The following is a 6,012-nucleotide window of genomic DNA, read 5'->3' on the forward strand; positions in this document are numbered from 1 at the left end:
TTATTAAGCCATAAAGAATAATGAAATTCTCTCACAGCAAAATGTATAAAATCAGAAGTCATTATATTAAATGAAATAGGTCAGACATAAAAAGACAAGTACCACATCTCCTCTCATATGGCAATGCTAAAAAAAAAAAATAGACCTTAATATAAAAAAGTGATAACTAGAGATTAGGAAGGGTGGAGGAAGGATAAAAAGTGGGCAGTTGGTTTGAGTCAGTGCATGCTGAGTGCATGTATGAAACCTCATTTGGATATATAATTAACATGTGTTGATATTTTTTAAAAACATGCTCAACATCATTATTCTTTAAAGGAAATAAAAATCAAACTACAATGAGATTATCTCACTCCAGTCTGAACTGTTTTTTATCAAAAAAGCAAACAAAACAAATGAAAATAAGAGCCCACATACACCAGTTAAGATGCAGATGAAAGCCTGCTCTTATACAGTGCGAGTATACATTTAAATTATTATTGCCATTATGGAAAACAATATGGAAGTTCCTTAAAAAACTAGAATTAGAACTACCATATGATCTACCCATTTCATTCTATTTTTGGTATATATACAAATGAAATGAATTCAACCTCCCCAAAAGATAGGCACATTCCCATGTTTATTGTTACTCTGTTCATACTATCCAAGGTACGAAATTATAAGAGCTGTCACTGATTGATGAATAGATACAGGAAGTGTGGTATATGCACATAACAGAATATTGTTCACCCATAAAAAGAAATGAAATCCTGCCATATGTGATAAAATGGATGAAAGTGAAGGATATTATGTCAAGTGAAATTCACCAATCACAGAAAGATGAAAGCTGCATGTTCTCACTCACATGTGGAAAATAAAATGACTTCATGTAAGTAGAGAGTAGAACAATAGTTACTAGAAGTTAGGAAGGATAAAGTAGAGAGGACTGAGGGAGTCCAGATAACAAGAACCAAAAAACTGTTGGACAGGAAGAGTGCTTCTAATGTTCTGCAGCACAGTAAGATGAGTATAGTTTAGAAAAACCTGTACTATATTTACAAAAGAACCAGCAGAGAGGAGTTTGAAGGTTTCAAACAGATAGAAATAATAAATGTAAAAGGACATGAAAATGCTGATTACCAAGATGTATGCATGCAAATATGGATTTATCACTCTATACACCTAAATATGTACAATTATGATGCATTGGTTTTAAAAATTTTAAAAGTTTAATAAGATTATTCAAGTAAAAGGAAGGTCAAAATACCTGTGAAGAATTTGAGAGGGAAAAAAACAACACTTTCAGATCAGAATTAAAGAAATGTCAATGTATATTATTCATTTTACAATAACTCCTAATGATTTACTAAACAAACAATTCTCATAGAATTGTAAAACTGATAGATGCCAATTATCAAGAGAATAGATTAGAAAAAATTGACAATATAAACAACCTGTCTTTTTTTATTTGGTGTGCTTTGAAGAATTAGACTCAACCCAAATCTGTATTATTCATAAATTGAAAATATAATATTAAAACACAAAATAACCAATTTTAGACACAATTTATTAATGTTTTATAGTTGTTTTCTACAGAATTTCACATTAGAATCTAAGTTATATTTTCCATTTTCAAGTATTTCTTCTGGTAGTTAGTGTTTCAGAGCATGCATATATTCTGCAGTTATATCTATAAGAGAATTCTTACTTTGCCAATTATAGAAACTTCTGTGTAGCATGCTTTTGATATTGTGTTCCTACTTAAGCCTACAAACTTTACAAGACAAAATGATCTAGTCAGCACTTCTTTTCTATTCGAAAATTCCTTAGATAAATAAATGTATGTGCTCTTGAATTAAACAGAAGCAATTTTTGATATGACCACATATCCATTTTTTTCTGAACATTCAACCCTTATAGAAAATTCACCATTATAAACAAAAGAACATTCCTTCTTTTGTTTTTTTCCTTTTGATTTTACTTTCCTTCATGGTAACAGTTAAAGGATGATTGTAAATGTATTCCTATTTTCAGATCAATGTAAAAAATTCTGGGAGAAACTAAGTAAATATAATCACCATTTGTGTTTTCTAATATTATGATATTATATAACATATAATTGATACATTTATATGTAACATTTTTTTTCTTTTTTGATAGTAATTATAGACTTGAAATGTAGAACAAATATTGAGATTTAGAGGAGGAGGATAAATTTTGGAAGCACCGAATAGGATTTTAATCATAATTCTGTCATTTGTTCATACATGTAATCTTTTAAGAAATACTGAAATATTGATTTCCTATTAATAAAGTTTCATTAGCAATACTTTCCAAAGTTATTCTCATGTTTGAAAATAAAATATATACAAAGCACTTATTCAGTACTTGGCTTAATATTGGAACTTAACTAAGTGTTCCTGGGAAGGCTGCAAGATTTAATTCATGATCAGATATTATCAAGGGTAAAATCTATTTGCTGCTTATATTTTCAAAATCTGACTATATTTGGAGACACATGAGAAATATATTTAACAAATTCCCCAGAGTGAGCCATTCAAAGAAGTGCAGTCACCCAGACTATACTCTATCTTTTGAAAATAGCAATAATTGTATCTAACTTCAAACCAATTAAAATGAAAGTTTGGATGGTATGATCAAGCTCCAGTTTTCAGAAAAATCAGAGCATTAGATGGGTGATCAAAATTCATTTCTTTTATTTAATGAGTCACATAAACTGAAGGCTTTCCTAAGCAAAATTTATTCTACTAAGTTTATTAAACAGTGGCTAATAATATGCATTATTTTAAGTACTTAAAATATGTTTATTTGTTCTACAAAACAAAATTGAGAATTTTCTAGAATTATTGTAGTCAAGGAAAAATGAAGCATGGAAATATTAGTAACATTCCCAGGTGTGCAGGTGATGTTGACAGAGTTGGATTTCCAACCAGGCAGTATGATTATCAAGTCCATGTCTTAACCACTTCACCCTACAATGCCTCCTGAGCTGCACTTGATTTGCATATATAATAATATAGATAATACTAATAACATAAGAATTGCTATCAACTTCAAAATTTCCTCACTTTTGGCACTGAATGTCTTATTATGTGTAACTAAAATCCAAATGACTTAAATATAATTATTAATTTATAGATTAGATTTTTGAAAATGTAATTATATAACTCTTCAAATAGATTTAAAATAGAGAGCCCTTGTCTTCCTAATAAATTTAATCTCTATATGACTCAGATATAATTTGTGTGTAATTGTGGGTATAATTATACTATTAATATCTTGTACATTTTCTTTTTGTCGTCTTTAAAATTGTCCTATATATTTTCTTAATAATATCTAACCTTACTGTGTTACATTTTTATGGCACATCCACTCATTTTGTTTTTGAAAGAAAATGGAATATAAATAAATAAATGTCTCTACATTATTTTGACATAAAAAATTGAGTCAATTATATAGGAGCATATCCTACATTATGACAATTGAATATAGAGGAAAACTTCTTAATGATAAAATTTTTAAATTATTTCCAAGTGACTTGGTATCAATTTACAATTGAATGTTTGGTTCCTGTAACTGAGTCAGGCATTTTATATTTGCAAATAATAGAGCCATATTTATGTTGACTCATTAATGTGGCAAATTATTTGGAATAACTTATTATTAATTTACCCTGTTCTACTAGAGAAGTAACTAAAACTCAGGAGTTTAATTGAATTAAGTTCCTACAATCTGTGACTAACAAAATTAATGGTTCAGGACATAATATTTTGATCCTAGAACAAGCATACCTTCTGCTCTTTATGAGTGTGGATAAATTTCTCATCTGTGCTTTTCTGTGACATATTCTTTCCTGATGCTTGTAGAGCCTAGAAGAAACTTCAAGCACAGAACACAAAAGGGTCCAAGAGATAAACATTAGGTTAGAATCTATCCATTACAAGTAGAAATTATGCAATGGTGAAATGGTGACTACACTGATAGAAGTTAAAATGATAGATGACTCGAAGAATCAATCATTTCTGAGAGATTAACCAACATGATATAAGTAAGTGTGAAAATTGCATGCATATACTGACAATTCATTTCAAGAAAACAAAGTCAAAACATAATACCTCCCTCTTCCTCCCCAACATGGAATTTGAGAATCATCAGTTTTGTGGATTACTAATGTTTGTTTATTGAGGTGAAAGGTCTAGGTAGAGTCACAATTGAATCTAGAATATTTTCAGATTTCAAGATTGGTGATAGCACTCCCTCAGAAAAATCTTTCACCCTGTCTATATGAAATATCATAAATATAACATAAGAGCTTTGCACATAGAAAATTGTTAGGATATATTTTATCAATTTTGTCCAGATACTCTTCTTATGGCTTTCTGTATGCTTTTTATGTTCTTGATCTCTTTCATTGTCTAATTGCTCATATGTAACTTTCTGATCCATACATAACTTTCTAAAATAAGAGTTGGGACAATAATTGAAATCAAGCAAGGTTATTACTCAGCTTAAATTGATAAATCCCTTCCAGAAAGTTCAGAAAATTTTCCCTCATCTGTATTATTTGTTTAAGTAATAGCCAGTATTGATATTTTTTCATATTCTCACAGTGAAGTTCTCATCAATTAATGTGGATTTTATCTTGTTAAGAATATATTCAGATTGATAAATTCATGAGCATAACAAAGCAAATTAAGTTTTAAATTAACTGAATCAAAAATGACCTGCTATAACAAATTCTATAATAAGTGTGGCCAGAACATTTCAATAGAACTGCTATTCTTTTAGCTATTAGGCTAGAAAATACTCTTCCCTATCAATGTTGAGATAGTTGCTGTTTTTGCCAATTTCCCAAGCCTGGTTTCTGATTGTGTTAGTCATCTTTTTGTTTCTGTGACCAAAATACCTAAAAAAAAAAAAAAAAAAAACAACTTAAGGAGAAAAAGTTTATTTGGGGTTCCCAGTTTCAAAGCCTCAGCCCATGGTCTGAGGTAAGGTAGAATATTATGGCTGAAGGATGTGACAGAGGAAAGGAAAGTTGTTCAGCTTATCACAACTGGGAGTTGGAGGGAGGATGGGGAGGTGGGGGAGGGGGGGAGAGAGAGAGAGAGAGAGAGAGAGAGAGAGAGAGGTGTATGGTATGTGTTTGGGGGAAATCCAGGAATAATATATAATCCCTAAGGGGACGTCCCTCAGTGACATATTTCCTCCAGTCACAACCTACCTGCCTATAATTACCACTGTAATTCATTAAAAATTTTATTCCATCTAATGGATTAATTTACTGATGAGGTTGTAGCTCTTGTAATCTAATCATTTCACCACTGAACATCCCTCTGTTGCTTACACTTGAGGTTTTCAGAGGACATTAAAGATCCAAACCATAACAATGTTAGATCTCCATGCTTTCCTTTCATAAACAACTTTGTCTCAAAATTGAAGACAGTTTTATAATTGCTTCACATCAACTATAGTGGCACTGAATGAATAGTTTTCAACTTTATAGGCATTTTGCAACTTCAGCATGACTAGGGTTTTGTGTTTTTTGGTTTTTGTCTGTTTTTTTAAGTTCATTACCTACTTGTATGTTGTGTATGTACATAAAAGCCACAGCTGGTTTTTCATTTAAAAATAATTCAATATAGAGAATTTTGGCCCTTAAAAAAGATTAATTACAACTACTTAAAGAGAAATTTGAATTCATTCAAGTGACTTTGTGTTATTTTGCTATAGTTCATTTTGTATATAAAACTGATTTTTTTTGAAGTTTCATATATTCTAAGATTCCTGAAAGTAGAAAAAGGGCTGTAATCATCTCTGTATCTTTACTGCCTAGCATGCATGCTTTACATAATATGCAACCGAACTTCATTCACTGAATAATTGCCTAAATAAAATATACAGTTCTCAAAATACTACTTAGAATTTTTACCTTTCCATGTGTATAAAGTAATTCCCAGAAGGAGTTCTAATATTGGTTGCATATCAAGTAAACAAAGGATAGAGTGA

Source organism: Callospermophilus lateralis, chromosome 10, assembly GCF_048772815.1.
Source record: "Callospermophilus lateralis isolate mCalLat2 chromosome 10, mCalLat2.hap1, whole genome shotgun sequence".
Lineage (NCBI taxonomy): Eukaryota > Metazoa > Chordata > Mammalia > Rodentia > Sciuridae > Callospermophilus > Callospermophilus lateralis.